The sequence below is a fragment of the Artemia sp. Qi Xiang Cuo genome, unplaced genomic scaffold (assembly GCF_049724085.1).
Source record: "Artemia sp. Qi Xiang Cuo unplaced genomic scaffold, ASM4972408v1 HiC_scaffold_32, whole genome shotgun sequence".
NCBI lineage: Eukaryota > Metazoa > Arthropoda > Branchiopoda > Anostraca > Artemiidae > Artemia > Artemia sp. Qi Xiang Cuo.
Genome location: NW_028297441.1, coordinates 953,519 through 970,934, shown reverse-complemented (window position 1 = coordinate 970,934; position 17,416 = coordinate 953,519). Strand labels below are relative to the sequence as shown.

General features: G+C 36.3%; 1 pseudogene across 1 annotated transcript in view; it reads right to left on the bottom strand.

Moving 5' to 3' along the window:
• LOC148938903 (uncharacterized) overlaps nucleotides 1-17,416 on the bottom strand; it is a 72,859-nt pseudogene that overhangs the window by 33,239 nt on the left and 22,204 nt on the right. Inside the window, exons 3-5 of the transcript XR_016143594.1 lie at nucleotides 16,853-17,061; nucleotides 14,891-15,142; nucleotides 7,007-7,216 (exon numbers count right to left, since the gene is read on the bottom strand). The product of XR_016143594.1 is annotated as an uncharacterized LOC148938903 (transcript). The remainder of the gene's footprint in view (nucleotides 1-7,006; nucleotides 7,217-14,890; nucleotides 15,143-16,852; nucleotides 17,062-17,416) is intronic.

Here is a 17,416-nt window from a genome sequence, read left to right as displayed (position 1 = left end):
ACTCTCTTTGTAACACTCAAGTTTTTCGTTCAAACCAGAAAAATAGAGTATGCTTGGAAAAAAGTTGTTTTTCAAAACAATTAAAACTTGTAAACATAGCTGTGGAGGAGAGAGATTTTATTTATATAATAGAAAAAAGCGTGCTTTGCTATTTCTATCCAATATACTCATTATATTCTTAAGATATTGTATTGTTGGAGGGGAGGGGGCTAAGTCCCCCCCTAAAATTTGAATTTACAAGTAAAACGATTTTTTTTTTAGCATTTTCAAAAGAGATATCTTCGCAAACCTTTGAGATCCAAACGAAATTCGAACTTTAGTGTAAAGAGCAAGGTATTAAGGAGGGGGGCGACCTTTCATATCTGCCAAAAATAATATGCAAATTATATTTTAATTTTTCATATACAACGAGCCAAAATCAAAGTGAGCCTGCCTCTCTTTTTTGAATATTTACTACAATTGAAATGCATGGACTGTTTAATATTTAAAAGAAGGAAGCTTTTTTAAAAGAGGTAACGACACGGTGAAAAAAAAACATAGTGAAGGTAATTCTTCCTTAACTTAATGACGAGGCAATTTCTTTTTATTATAATAATGAGAAAATTTAACTCACCGGAAGTTGCTTATAATTTTCCATATCTATGTAAATGATCGCAAAAATACCGATACTGATAAGTTGAATGAACTATTTAAACTGTTGAAAATCCTAATCTGAAAGCTGAATATATACAAAAAATAATTGAATATATTAACAGCGAAACAAGACATGCTGGTTTTATAATACAGGTTTATCCCTAAAAAGACATATATATCATGAACTAGAAATCTGGTAAATTGCGACAGAAAAATTTGTCCTTAATAACACGTTATGCAAGGTCCAGAATAACACAGAAAGGAACATAAAGTAGTAGAAATATAAGGCTATGTGAGAGGATACTCACACTCTTTGAAAAGGTGTATACAAGGTCCAGCATAGCACGGAATGGAACATAAAGTCGTAGAAGTATAAGGATTTGTGAGAGGATACTCACTCTCTTTGAAAAGGTGTATACAAGGTCCAGAATAACACAGAAAGGAACATAAAGTCGTAGAATTCCATAGACGGTTACTACTTTCGGCTATGTTTATATCTGCAAAATTGTTCTCCGGAGCACTCGAACCCCTGTCCGGGTTTTTACAATGACTGAGATAGAGAATAATCATGCTGTATAATTATATGAAATGTGCTTTAAACCTACCATTAAAACACGACAAAGAAACAGAAATTATGCTGTGTATGAAGGGTTCTCCTCTCTTATTCCAACCTTCTTAAGGCTAAAGCAGTGGTTCCCAGCCAATTTCGGGCCCTACCCCACCGAAAACTTTCCAAAATCTTGATGCCCCCCTAAGAATATTAAAAAAAATTTATTCGAAATTTTACGCGTATTCACACGAATGAAGCTTAAAAGATCATTAACTTGGCATCACAGTTTTGGGTCGTCATCTAGACATACTTTATACTAGAAAAATATTGCCTAGATAGAACACCTTTTGTAGAATGTACAACGTCAAAGCAATACTATCATGTATCTTTTTGCTTTTTAAATATATTTGAATTTGACGTCATTCACATGCAAAAACTTTTTTTTCAAAATTAAGGCTCCACAGTAAAGTCAGCCGAAGGGTGAACGTCCTGCCCGTGACCCACCAAAATACTGCCATGCCCTACCGCTGGAGCCTGATACCCACGTTAGAAATGATGGATTTAGAACAACCAGATAACTATTTATGTAGCTTCTTGATTTCAGAAGCCCATTAGAAGTAAGGCTGGCAGAACTTTCCGTTTTTGAGAGGGGATGACAAAAGCTTCAAAGGGGCATTTTTTGCTTAAAATTTCCATAATTTCACGAGAGGTCATTCAGTTTAATAAGGAGGGTGGGGCTGTACCCTCTGAACTCCCTTTACGTCGACAATTGTACTTGGAATAAGTGATACGCTGACAAGAAAAAATATATATTTAAATACTCTAGTGTCCGTTTTCGGAGGACATATATAAAATCTTCTCGTAGTTTTGGGTACATTTTCGGGGGTTGTGCAAGACATTTCTCCTGAAAAACCTTAATGACATCTTTTTTGCTTTTGTAGCTATCTGCTAAACAAAGAAGGTTAATAATACAATTCAAACAGACTCATATATATCAAACGAATCATCAGGATAGTTCTTGTTTTGCCCTTACATGCACTCCGTGGCGTCAATTCAAAAAAATTTGGGGTATGTATTTTTCAATATCCAGGGAGAGGAAGGGGGGGGGGGGGGTCCAGTGTTATTATTTTCAATGAAAATGCACCAAAAAATGCATTTTTACAAATCTAAGGGGGCAGAGGCTCCCTAATTGACACCACTATGTAAATCTAGCATATATATTTTTAAAGTGATTTATAACCTTGAAAAGTAAATAAATAGCATTCGATAACATGAAAAATTAACAGTGGATACAAACTTAAAAAAAAAACAAAAAAAACTAATGAATATGCAATGTTTTCACAATTGTTAAAATTTCGGCTCCAGAAAGAATGTTCTTAAGAAAAAATAATAAAAAAAAGACAAAAACGATTGTTATTTTATATCAATTTTCATTTAACGATTTAAGTATGTCTCGCTTGTACTATCGGCGATATTGTTTAATAGTGTGTGCTAATAGTTAAAACTTGCTAAATTTTCAATACTTGTTTGCTTTCTTTTTCGTCATTTTTGATTTATAGTGTGAATATATGTTAGTAGATTGTAAGGATGTAAACAACCATCACATACAACCCAATGATTGTTGAAAGATTATGGAAGCGTTATTTTGGTCAATAAACTATTTTTTTTCTCTCTCTCATTTGAATTTTTGTTGGTTCCAAGGCCGTATCCAGGGGGGGGGGTTTACCCGGTTTGAAACCCCCCGCCCCCGAAATTTTTGACCGAGTCGAAAATTAGTCTAAAAAATACCTGTAAAGACAACACCTTACCAGAAAAAAAATATGCTCCCATACTAAATCCTTTTGCATTTTGTGAGTTAACGGTTCTGATCAGCTTATGCAATTAGGTAACCATAGGTAACCCCATGTTCACCTGACCTTGCATAGTAAATTAGGGTTAATAATATGCGCTCTGATCAGCTTACGCAATTAGGTAACCCCATGTTCACCTGACCTTGCATAGTAAATTAGGATTAATGTTCGCTCGAGGTAATGTATAAGAGAGTGCAAGATTGTCAGTTCAGTTCAGTTCAATTTCGGACTTGGATAAGAGAAGAGTGATTTTCAACATGAAGAGGAAGTGTGACATTACGTCGTTTTTCGCGCCCAATCAGACCAGGGATGTTTCTGACAGCGGCGTTAGCGGAACGTCTGCGGAGCATTCATCTACACCTGTGGATCTGAAGGGCACTGGAGCCATCGTTGAAGCTTCTGAATCACGCACACTGGAACCAACCACGACGCAACACGCACTTGCACCAACCCAGTCTTTGTCGTTTTTTGCAAATGACATCGGTCGTTTTGTCAACAAATCATCCAGTCTCGATTCAAATTCTAAACTTCGTTTGCTGAAGAGCCCTTGGACTCCAGATGTCTCCTACATTTTTCCAGTATCCGAAAAATGGAAGCTGAAGTTTCAGTTAACTTGGATCGCTCGTTTCGGTTGGCTGTCCTACTCTCCATCTGAGGACGCTGATTTTTGCAGATTTTGCGTTCTGTTCTCGTCAGAGACAGCTGACAAAGGCTGCCGCTAGCTCTTGGGGAATCTGGTCACCAAACCATTCATGAACTGGAAGGATGTGATAGAGTTCTTCACAGCTCAACAAAAAGCACAGTTTTTTAGAAACTGCATCGTATCGGCTGAAAAATTCATTTATGTCTTGGAGAAAAGGCAGGACAATATTCTGCACCAACTAGACGCGGCTAGGAAAGCGCAAGTTGAACAAAATTGCCAAAAGCTGCGACCAATTGTTGAGACGGAGATATTTTGTGGGCGGCAACAGCTTGCCCTTCATGGTACCAACGATTCCGGCCCCATTTCGGTCTCGGATCCAGAACCTTCTCACAATGATGGCAACTTCCGAGCACTAATGCGGCTGAGGGCGAGACACGGTGACGATGTTCTGAAGAACCAACTTCTTTCTGTGGCCGGAAATACCATTTATCTTTCTTCCATCATCTTGATCGGTATTTTAGCCAAATCTAGAGAGCTTCTTTATAAGTTTATTATACACAGAATATACATAAGTTAGTAATTTCTGGTACCTGCTAATGACACAATAGATCCGTCAAACGTCAAGCAGATGTCTTTTTGCGTCGACTGCACTATCAAAGGGAACCTGCATGAGTACTTCCTTGGTTTTACCCCAGTTTCTGATTTGACTGGGCAAGGTCTGGCTTCATCAATCCTGCAATTTCTCGAAAGCCTTGGTCTTAATCTGAACAATATGGTTGGTCAGGGATATGACGGTGCAGCAGCGATGAGTGGGCATCTTAGGGGTGACCAGGCTCTTATACGTGAAAAGTATCCGAAGGCGCTTTACGTCCATTGTAGTGCGCACAGTCTCAACTTGGTCATCTCTTCTGTATGCTTTATTCTGGCGTTTAAGCATTTCTTCGGTGTCTTGTCACAAGTCTGCAGTTTTTACCATACTTCCCCACTCAGGACACATAATTTAAAAGAGAAGATCAATGACATACTACCGGATTCAAAGAAACATACTTAAAACGGACTCTGCGAAGCAAGATTGGTGGAGTGCCACGATTCAGTCATGCGGTTTCTTGAGCTGTACTGAACAATCGTGCGATCCCTGGAAGCTGTTGAAGATAACAGAAATGCAGAAACTTCTACAAAAGCGGCGCAGTTGCTGGACACGATGAACCAGTCGCAATTTGTTGTGTGTCTCCATGTGGTCAAAGAGCTTTTCTGCCTTACGCTTCCATTGTGCAAGACTCTTCAGTCAGTTGAATGTGATTTGGCAGCTGCATGCAGGCACGTAGAAACTATCCTTTCAAAAACACAGGAAATGTGAGGAAATACTGCTACTACTTTCACGGCTATTTTCGATGAAGTCCAGCGTTTTGCAGCGACTTAGGACTTGGGATGACTCGTCCAAGGACTAGAGATGGCCGGAGTATACACGCAGATGATTCAGACATTCTCAACCACTATAGAACCTCGCTCTTTATTCCTTTCCTGGACCACTTCACTTCCGAGCTGAAACAATGATCTGTGCTTCACCAGAAACTGCTGTCAAATCTCAGCGTCCTTTCTCCTGCCAAAATTGTTTTTGTCGATCTGAAGGCATTAAACCTGGAGTCGTTGGTTTAATTTTATGGCGATATTATTCCCGAGCCAGACTGTCTGAAGCAAGAAATTAAGCTATGGCGCATCAAGTGGGAGAATGTTCCGGTATCAGAGAGGCCTACTTGTGCTGTGTCTTCGCTTCAGGCATGCGACGCTACCTTTTTTCCAAATGATTTTCTTCTTCTGGCTGTTCTTGCGACGTTACCTGTTAGCACTGCTACTCCGGAAAGAAGTTTCTCAACGCTCAAAAGGCTCAAAACCTGGCTGAGAAATTCAACAGGAGAAGAACAATTGAGTGGCTTAGCCCTCCTTTCAGTCCATAGGGACGTTGACATCTGCCCTGACAAGGTCATCGAAATTTTTGCAGGGAAGAAAAATTGTCGCCTGGATTTCGTTTTATAGATATTCACCCTTGCTTTTAGCTAAAAAAAAAAAAAAAAAATATATAGACTACTTCTATATATTTGGCTTCTTTTTGCACAAAAAAAGATAGCTTGTAGTATTTAACTGTATGTAAATACTTGTCTGGTTTTTGCGTTACTAAAAAAAAAATGCCCCTTATAGATACGAAAGTATGCCTAGTGGACGCGTCCTCGTTCGCAAGGGGCGGACTAACGTTCTCGAGCTAACGTAATGTTGCTCGAAGATGTTAGACAAAGTCCACGGGAAAAAATGGGGTAAACCGCCCCCCCCCCGAACAAAAATCCTGGATACGGCCCTGGTTGGTTCCTACCGAGAAGTTTAAAGTTCTAATTACTCCGTTAGTGACAGATCGGGGGAGGAGTACAAAAGGTAAAAGAACCCTGGCGTGAGAGAAGGGGACAAAGGAACAATTCGGTTTAAGTCAAAGCATTAATATTAACATACAAGAAAATACACATCAAAATACAAACTATGAAAATGCTATGGATTTGGGGAGAATCTCCTACATCTCTCCCTGTGTGAATCTGTGTTTGCTTACCTTACGAGTTGCATATAGAAGAGTTGACAATATCAATCTCTTACAAATTTGACACCAAGCTTATAAATGAATTTGTTTTTACAAAATAGTTCATGAAACAGCCGCCACAGATGGCGCAACTTGAAAAGATGATAATCTGGCCGACTAAAATCTGAAAATTTGCTTGAGTGTTTTGATAACGACTTCGTATTTTCGAGCATTGGATGCTAGGCAAGTACTTAAGGAGAGAGGGCAAAATCCCCGTATGTACCTGCGAGATACCATAATTTCTCGAGCTTCCATTTTAGAACTTCGTAATAGAAAATTTTGTCTACAGGATTGTACCTAAGATTTTGACTCAGAGGGACGGGGTGGATAATGGAAAATGTCTTGAGTTTTTTTGCTAACCTACAAACAAAAATGCTTATCTTTTATATAGTTTATCTGACGACTTAGCAAGCTAATTTTTCTTCATATTTATCGCTAAAAGATAATAGCAGTATCTGAGAGGCATTCTCGCATATGATAAATATGTAATCATGGCTCCCAAAGTGACTAGCGCCCTTAAAACAAGTGGAGGGCCTCAACCCGTCAATTGGTGTCCTTGCTTCCATGTTTTTCTTATCTGTTTTTCATCTTAAACTAAAAATTTAAGGGGTTTTTTTTCAACAATGTGGCCTTTACTTTAAATCTTAGTACTTAATCTAATACTAAGGAAGCTTCGTACGATGTTTTAGATTTATAATTAAAAAATGTACCTCGGTAACCGCTCCATCTTCTTTTTCCAAGGCCAGAATTAAATCCTGTGTATAATTTTGAGGTAGTTTGTCTTCAGCCAGATAATCCAAAAAAACTGAGCTAGGATATTCATTATCCGGACTAAAGAGTCCACGAAGAACCGATATAGAATATTGCACAGTTAAAGTGCGAATATGGTTAAAAATTTCTTTCAGTACTGAGCAGCTCCTCTAAAAATGCAAAAGAAACGTATTATTAGCCAGATATAGAATATTGCACGGTTTAAGTGCGAACATAGTTAAAAATTCCCTTCAGTACAGTTGAGCAGCTTAATAATTTATTGACCCTTCAGCCCTGTTAAAGTCGCATCTCAATTAGCAACAAAACGTAAAAAAATATCAGATGAATAAAACAAAGAAAAAAATACGAAAAGTATAATTCAAATAAGGCAGTGGCATCTTAAGAACGAGCAAAAAGGAAAACAAAAATAGAGAATAAAAAAAACAACCTTCAAATAAATTCTCTAAACTATCTTTGGTTCGTTTTTTCTTTTGGTTCCTTCTTTGAGTTTTTTCTCTACATTTTCTTTTTGCTTTTCACGCCTGTGCTGTATTCGTTATTCTTTTTTTCTTTTTTGAGTTTAACTCTTTTTTAGAAGTAGAATTATTTCTTAGTCCTTTTTATTCTAATTTTCTCTTATCATCTTGGTCTGATGACGCCTTGACAAAGTTATAGACATTAAATTCAACATACTTATTTTTTTTCTTGATTTCACCTGCCTAATGTCCCCTTTAAAGCCCTTTTTTTAAACGCCTTTTGTTTTTTAGTTCGGCTTCAAATCTTTGAAACATCTAGATTTTTATTTTCCTCTGCGGTTCGTTCTAAGAGATGAACTTTTTTCTCTAATTAAGAATTAGTAAAAATACCGCGGAAGGAACAATAAAAGAAATAAAAGGTCCGAATTAATAAGTGCATGGCCTCACTAGTTTCTTCGGATACGCCAATAGCACTCAAGAGGGCATAAAAAGCTACATGATTATTGTGAAAAAAAAAAAAAAAAAAAATGTTCATCTAAAACTGAGTTTTAAATTCAAGTTATGCCTAATTCTGAATTCGCCTTTCAAGTTATGCCTAATTCTGAATTCGCCTAATACAAGCTAAAATTAAATTGTGGAAAGTGTTGGATTCAACTGTTTCCAAATTTTACTATTAGCTGAGTTTAAGTATTAGTAAAATCCTGTTGAAGGTGGAGAATAAGGGAACGAGATGTGGTCATTTGATTCTGGGAGCCAAAAATGCAACTGCTTTATGTGTAACTAGTATTGGTTTACTTTGACACTGAAACCTTTAATTCCCAACTAGGATGTCAATAATACAGCTAGGGACACAGTGCTTATGGTACAGAATCAGGATTGGTGGTTATTCGATTCAGGGACAAATTACTTTACATTTGTTAAGGAGTAACAATACCTATGCCCATGGGTGTAGGGAGGGGGGCAGCTGCCCCCCCTCTAGACCTTCAAATTTAAATTAGATATGGCTGAAAAAGCAGATGGTTGGGAAAGCAGTTGATAAAAGGCCCTCCATCACACTATCGACTGCCCCCCCCCCCCTAGACAATATGCTGCCTACGCCAATGCCTATGCCCTATGAATCTTTTTTTTTGGCTTTGTCTTCTAAAAATCGGTTTTGCATTAAATTGAACCATTGCATTAGCTAAAACATAAACAGTAAAAACCAGAACGGTAGCTGTTGTCTAGGTTTGGTTGAATTCCACCTATCAGTCCTGCAATTAGACTGATTCCATGATATTTCAAAAGATCCAATGAGGAAATCAGTTCTCACTTTCTATCAAATTGTCTTAAAATCTGACAACCCATTCAAGTATACACCTACAATTGGTTCTTGTAGCTGTTGTCAAACAGTTCGTGGTAACGAACTGTAAGTAAGGAGTGACCCGGCTCAATGGTAACCGAAACTTCAAAAAACGGAATTTTGATACCAATAGATACATCAAAAGAATCAGATTTTAATTCTGATTTCAAATATATAAGTTCCATCAAGATTAATCTTACCCATCAAAATTTACGCTCCTGAGAAAATTTGGCTGATTTTCGAAAAAAGGGGGAAAGACCCCCTAAAAGTTATAGAACCTTAAATAAAATCGCACCATCATATTCAGCGTATTAGAGAACCCTACTGTAGAGGTTTCAAGCTCCTATCTACAAAAATGTGGAATTTTCCATTTTTTGCCAGAAGAAAGATCACGGATGCGTGTTTATTTGTTGTTTTTTTTCCTTTTTCCCAGGGGTGATCGTATCGACCCAGTGGTTCTAGAATATCGTGGGAGGGCTCATTGGAACGGAAATTAAATGTTCTAGTGCCCTTTTTAAATGTTCTTAGTGCCAATTTTTTGCCAGAAGAAAGATCACGGGTGCGTGTTTATTTGTTTTTTTTTTGTTTTTTTTTTCCCAGGGGTGATCGTATCGATCCAGTTGTCCTAGAATATCATGGCAGGGCTCATTTGAATGGAAATTGAAAGTTCTAGTGCCCTTTTTAAGGGACCAAAAAAAATGGAGGGAAATTGGGCCCCTTCCCACGCTCATTTTTTTCCCAAAGTCACCTGATCAAAATTTTGAGATAGCCATTTTGTTCAGCATGTTCTAAAATATTATAAGTTGTTTTTTTTTATTTAATAAAAATAAGAATGGATAACGGCAGATGTCTGGTGCACAAGAATTTAGGGACCTCCTTACCTTTGCAGAGACCATATTGCACTTGGAAGCCCAACAGGTATCATTAGGAAAACATCTTTTGCTTAAGTATTTTCGAAGACCACACTGCCTTTCCATGACGATAAATAACAATTCAAATAGGGATAAATCATTTTATTAGACAGTGAAAAAAAAAATACTGGATATTTTGATCCCATATACAGTGATTGGCATATATCTACTGATGACAGTCACTGTATATGTGATCGAAATATCCAGTATTCTGTTTTTTCACTGTCTAATAAAAGGATTTATCCCTATTTTAACTGTTATCTATCAACTTTTGCTTCTCATCAAGCTTGGCTGGGATCCGACATCCCCTTATGGAAGATGTCTCAAGGACAATAGCTCAGATACCCCCTCACTCTTCACCTACAAAAGTCAAATCGTTCACTGACTCCATTAAATACAGAACTACCAAATCAATGATAATTTCGACAACGTTTCGTTGAGATCCGACAACTCCTTCTGGTAGACATTTTCATTGCAAGAATTTTAGTCCTCCCTTCCTTCAAAGGTTAAATCGAATAATGATCCCTAAAACAAAACAAAAAATCGCAAAGAAGAAAGAAACGAGGATAATAACAGCCAGTGAAAAACAGAAGAAAAAATTATGCAAATGTTTTGGTTGGGACCTCCATTCAACCACCAAAGGAACAAAAAAAAGTACAAAGGACAATATAAAAACCAAACCTCAGAACAAACACCGAAACTAAAATAAGGAGCAACAAAAGTACAAAAGGATTTTTTTGTCGGGGAGTTGAGGTACAAAAAAGCTTTAAAAACGCATCAAAAATTTGTTTATATTCATTTTTGTTACGTTTTTACGTGCCAGACACAAATTTCAGGGGAGGGGGGTTCAAACCCCCTAACCCCCTGGGTACGGCCTTGCACCTAAATAAGCTCTTTCATTCTTGAGGCATTGTTATTAAAAACATTAAAAAGAACGGGCTAGGGCATACCCGTGGGAGGGGTGTACTGGGTTTAAACCCTCTGAAATATTTTTCCGAATCGTAAATAGGTATTAAAATGCAGGTAAAAAGCATATTAAACCCCAATGCCAAACAGAAATTCTTTCGTCACCCTTCTCCTGAAAAGTTCTTTTGGTGAACCCCCCAACCGAACAAAATCTTGGATATTGCCCTCAGAGCAAGATTTATGTGAAAGAAAATTGTGAAAAAATTGAAAATTGGTATGGAAATTCATGTTGACATTTCAGGATCTATCTTCTGTTAAAAGGTGGCATGCCAGGCGTACAAGTATTAATGGAAAATATATAGTATTATGGAACTTCTGATATAAATTACACCTGGACGTCGAAGGAACGATGAAAGGGTAACTGAATAAAAAATAAAATACTGAATGTGATTTCACAATTTCATTTTATTTAAAGCATTCTTAAAGGCTAATCGCTTACCAGGTAGGATATTATCAGAGATTCTATTAGGTTGCAAAACATAATTTTGTGCATAGATGTAAAATCGATCGGCATTAATAAGTTGATTATACATGGGGCTTAGAAAATTTTCTCCATTGTTTCTATTAAGGGCGACCTTTAGGTGAATGTGCTTTTTTATTTCAACTGCTTCCCTGAAAACTTGCATGAGACCTTTTTTTCACTGGCTGTTATTGCCCTCGTTTCTCTCTTTCCAAATAGGTATTTGGAGCTGAGGTTATTTCTTTGTACAAACTTGTAATATAGGCTAAGAACCAAACAATTATTCCTAGATAAAAAAAAATTACTCGAAAAAACACCGAAAATCAAATTAAAAGGGCCTTCAGACCATTACTCACAGGAATCAAACAGTTCGTGGTAACGAACTGTAAGTAAGGAGCGACCCAGCTCAATGGTAACTGAAACTCTATAAAACGGGTTTTTGATACCAATAGATACATCAATAGAATCAGATTTTAATGCTGATTTCAAATATATAACTTTCATCAAGTTTAGTGCTACCCATCAAAGGTTGCGTGCCTGAAAAAATTTGGCTGATTTTCAAAAAAAGGGAGAAAGACCCCCTGAAAGCTATAGAACTTTTAATGAAAATCACACAATAATATTCAGCGTATAAGAGAATCCTACTGTAGAGGTTTCAAGCACCTATCTACAAAAATGTGGAATTCCACATTTTTTACCAGAAGAAAGATCACAGATGCGTGTTTGTTTTTGTTTGTTTCTTTTTTTGTTTTTTTTCCCCAGGGGTGATCGTATCGATCCAGTGGTCCTAGAATATCGTGGAAGGGCTCATTGGAACAGAAATTAGAAGTTTTAGTGCCCTTTTTAAGTAACAAAAAAAATGGAGGGCAACTAGGCCCCCTCCCACGCTTATTCTTTTCCCAAAGTCACCCGCTCAAAATTTTGAGATAGCCATTTTGTTCAGCATGGTCGAAAATATGATAAATATGTCTTTTAGGATGACTTAATACCCCGAAGTCCCCAGGGGGAGGGCTAAAAGTAATGAACTTTACCCAATGTTAACATGTAGTATTGGTTATTGGGAAGTACATAGAAGTTTTCAGGAGGGTTTTTTTCTGGTAGTGGGGGGGGGGGTCATTGGTTATGTTGGAGGATCTGTCCATGAAGTCATGGGGGAAGGGAAATTGCCATGAAGGGGGCGCCGGACTTGCCAGCATTATTTATTGGTTATTGGGAAGTATACAGACATTTTCAGGAAGGATTTTTTTCTGGAGGGGGGTGGGGGCTAAAGAAGGGGGTTACTCTGGATAATCTTTCCGTGGAGGATGTTTCTTTGGGGTAAGAGACATTTCTATGAAGGGGGCGCCAGATTTCCAAGCATTATTTAAAAAACGATCAGAAATTAAATATAAAAAATAAGTTTTTTCAACTGAAAGTAAGAAGCAACATTAGAACTTAAAACTAACAGAAATTATAACGTATGTGAGGGGGTTCTCCCCCAAGTCAATACCTCGCTCTTTACGCTACAGTTTTTTTTTAGTGCTTTCAAAAGCGCTGTCTCTTCTAATTAAACGGCCTTTGTTATTCAGGGGTTTTTTAATAAATTTTTTTTTTTAAATTTTAAATTAAAGAGCGTGTTATTGACAAAGGGGAGAGCCCCCTCGTATACGTAATAACATATACGTAATAAAAAAAAACAATAAAAAACAAGCGATACGGCTCAATAGTAATCGAAACTTTTAAAAACGGAATTTTGATGTCAATAAATGTATTTAAAAAATGTGTTTATAATGCTGATTCTAAATATATAAATTTTATTAAGTTTAGTATTACTCATCAAAGGCTACGAGCCTGAGAAAATTTACCCGATTTTTTAAAGAGGGGGGAAACATCCCCTACAAGTGAAATAATTTTAATGAAAATCACACCGTTAGATTCAGCTTATCAGAAAACCCCATTGCATAGGTTTCAAGCTCATATCTGCAAAAATCTGAAATTTTGTATTTTTTGCCAGAAGAAAAATATACGAATATAGAAGTTAGTTACGTAAGTTAATTTGTAAATTACGTCATAACCAAATTTAGAGACATCCATTTAGGAAAAGAAAAGTAAAATTTTTATGAAAAATTTTGTTTACTTATTCAATGACGGTGAACCAAAATAAAAGCTGAATTAACTAAAACATGATCAAAAAATGAATAAAAAAAAAGTTTTTTAAACTGAAAGTAAGGAGCGACATTAAAACTTAAAACGAAAAGAAATTATTCCGTATATGAAAGGGGTTGTCTCTTCCTCAACACCTCACTCTTTACGATAAAGTTTGACTCTTTCTCATAATTTTATTTTTTAAAACAATAAAAAACTTTAGCGTAAAGAGCGAGGCGTTGAGGAGGGGACAGCCCCTTTCATATACGGAATAATTTCTGTTCGTTTTAAGTTTTAATGTCGCTCCTTACTTTCAGTTTAAAAAACTTGTTTTTTTTTATTTAATTACAAATAAGACTCTTTCTTGGAGAAATGATGCTAAGGGTCTTTTTAACTTGGTTAGGATTTCATGTCAGGTAGTTTTTATTTACATCTAATCTTTATGGTTGTTATTTGGCTACGTTTGTTTTGTTGTTTTTTCAATTTTTTTTTCCACAGGAAGTACCATAAAAGGGATTTTTAAAACCAGGGAAACCAGGGTGGGGCGCTAAGTACACTTTTCAAAATCTACAGGAGGCAATTTTGATAGTTTCTTTCGATTTTTGTGGAAAAAAAAGGTTCTTTACAAAACCGGAGGGAGAAGGGCATTTTCAAAAGCTAGAGCCGGCAATTTTTGTTGTTTTTTTCCGATTTTTGTCAAACAAAACATCAAAAAAAGCTATTTTCAACGAAATACTAAAAAAGTTTTTCAAAACCTATGAAGCAAAAAAATCTGGGGGGGAGGGGGGTTGAACCCCACCTCAACTGACAACCTTTATCACAGTAAAATTAAAGGAAGCTCTGACTAAGCCCGTGATTCCCAACATGGGGCACAGCCCCACCAGGGGGACATGGCAATATTTTGGTGGGACGTGCATCCTTCGGCTGACCATACTCTATAGCCTTAATTTTGAAAAAAAAGACACTTTTCATGTGAACGACACCACATCCATATGTATTTAAAGAGCAAAAAAGATATATGGTATTATTACAATGACGTAATGCATTGAATAAAAGGTGCTGTATAGAGACAAAAATTTATTATAATTGGTATATTTTACTAATATCATACTTAAAAAAATAAATATAAAATATACCTAGAGGACGATTCGAAAAGAGATGCCAAGTTGAAGGCCTTTTTTCTTTTTTTTTTCAGGTGAATACACGTAAAATTTTTAAAAATAAAATTCAAATATCACAGGGAAATATCAGGATTTGAGAAATGCCTAGGTGGGGCATAGGAACCACTGATCTAAACAGAGTAGGATGAAGGAGCAGCCTGCAATAATAGTAGTTGTAGTGACATTCTCTCAAACTTTTAAAATTTGGTGGATTTTGTATGAAATTGGAATTAAATTTGGTATGAAACTTGAAATCGAATTTAGGAAACTTTGGTTTAACGAAGTGTTTTTCCAAAGTTTTGGCATAAGATACTTAACGGTTCAGTACGCATTTCTCGAACAACCAAGATTCCCCTCATAACATTCCATCCAGATCTGAATTCAGCTACTGTATCATGAATGTCTTACCTTTGGGTGGTTTAATTCATACGTGCCGACTCTTCCATACGATTGACTCAGATAACTCAATAGCTGCAGCGTAACTGAGGTCTTCGTCTTTCCAGACATTTCAAACAGTTTACTAAACATAATATCATCTAAATTGTTATCACATGATATCACATGCGGTGACGACAATTCATTTAATGGAATATCAAGAATCTGACTCACAGCCGCATTTACTGTTTCCTCAGTAGCGTTGAATGTAATGCTGTAATATGTCTATGTAGAGTCCGTTGATTTTGAATTGAATTTATCAAGTATTTTGGGCAATAGGTTGCATCAAGACTGGGCTGGGTAATTGTAGACAGAGGATTACGTCTGGATTATGGATTACGTCTATGTAATCCATAGCACAATGGATTGATGCTGTACTTGGAAATACATTGCCCAGACTCCAATTCCCGCTGCCGCAAGTTTGGGCGACAAGCTTGCTAACTGTTCCTGCAAGAATGACCAAGCCACTGAAACGCCGATTCGACGTACTTTGCACCATCAATGGCTCTGAAGAATCGTTATCCTTTTTTTTTTACAAAATCCTTTGAGTTGCGTTTTAGCTTTTTTCATTTTATAATCTTTGAATTACCCAAAAGCTTTTATTATATACAATCCTGATGACTAACTTTTATATAATTTTTAATTTTATTCAAATAAAAGCGAAATAAGTTTGACTTAATTCTTTTGATGCGCAGTGTTCATGCCCATTTACATCCCCTTCCCCTCAAATACCCATATTGCAATTGCATCTCACCCCAAGCAAGTGGTAAAAACTAGTAACAACTTTTGTGTGAACTTCCAAAAATTTCTTCAAACTCTCGCACCAAAAGCTGCTGCTAAAATCTCTACGACAAGGTATGTTGACAAACTTCTAACACTAAAATTACAGCCAAATTTTGTCAATATGTAGTATTTACTAATACAGCATTCACAACTAGATAGATGTCAGAATGGAATTATTATCTTCGTATTTGCTGTACAAGCTATATAAATTGCCCACATTTAATTGTCCTTGCCTTAATTACTATCTTACCAATATTATCCGCATTTTTTTTTGAAAAATCTTGAAAAATAACCAGTCTTTGGCCATGATTATATTTCTAAATATATAATGCAAAATAATGTTTGTACTTATATAATAAATTCGAAGCACAATTAACCAAAATAGGGTGAGAGAGATTTTTTTTACAAGCAGCAAGTCGACTTTAAAGTTTGTTACATGAGCTTATAGCAGTTGATTTTAGTGCCAATTAAATCGCACTTACTTTCTCATTTTTAGTGGGAACTAGCCTTGAATATCCTCTTTCACCCAAAATTATGGTTTTTTATAGTTTACAAATTATAAAAAAGAACAAAGCAGAACTTGACAATACTGGCCAAAACAAGAAAATGATTTAGTAAAAACTGAACATATAGAAACTTGCATGTATGCATATTAATGCACATAAGAATGTGAATCATAATAGTGCACAGTGTAATAAAGAAAGTAGAAATGTTAATTTATACTTTTGAACTAAAATAATACGTGACAACTGAAATTTTTTTTTGGAGAATCAGCACTTTAGGGAAGCTATCTATTTAGTCCATTTAAGATATGTTTTGATCTGATAATAATCAAAATCAATCACAAATAAGATATAGTTTTTCTATTAAGGATTCAGCTATCTGTGCTACTATGCCAAAAACGTGTAAATCAAGAAAAAAAAATGCTTTTGATAATAAGGACTGTATGAAGTCATCTACAACAATCCATGAGAGGCTTCTTGTTAGGGTTATAATCATTCACTGTTTCTTTGTGCGGTACGGTAGCTGCACTCAAACATCAGCCTAAATACCCTTTGACATTTGGAAAGTGTTAAAACATAAAAAAAAAAAACATAAATTGCCAAACTCTTTGACACTAAGCGCTGCAGTAGTAATAATTGCAGAAATTACCCTTTCACGTTTCGCATATTTTCTTTTGTTTCCAATACCAGCTTCAAGAGAGCCAAAAGGAGTGTCAATATACATTGAAGCTTCGTAATCAATGGTGGATTGTGTTTTGCTTAATTCTGGTGACTCAGTAGGCTGACTTGGCTGTGAGGTCATTTCAACGTCATTCACAGATGAGTCTTGCGACACTTCCTGACTGCTTTTATCTTTGTCTAAGTAAGAAATACACTCAATTAGTAAGGTAAGAAGGAAATCAGTGCATTAAAGAAAACACTTCGATAGTGAGGGAAAAGGCTTGTTTAAAGACAGCCATGGATGCATTATTAAACCCTACAGTATAATAGTTGGCACTATTAATACATGTGTATGACAATTCCTCTGGCTTTTCCTGTACTCACAGGGTGCCTAAATCAATTGGTTATATCACAAATTTTAACCAAACCAAAGAAACAAAACAAGTTTCGTTATAAAAAAAAGCTTGCAATGAGCGGAATCGAACCTACAAACACTTGCACACTGGACAGCAAGAATACGTCCATTCTATCGAATATATCCATCATTGCAAGC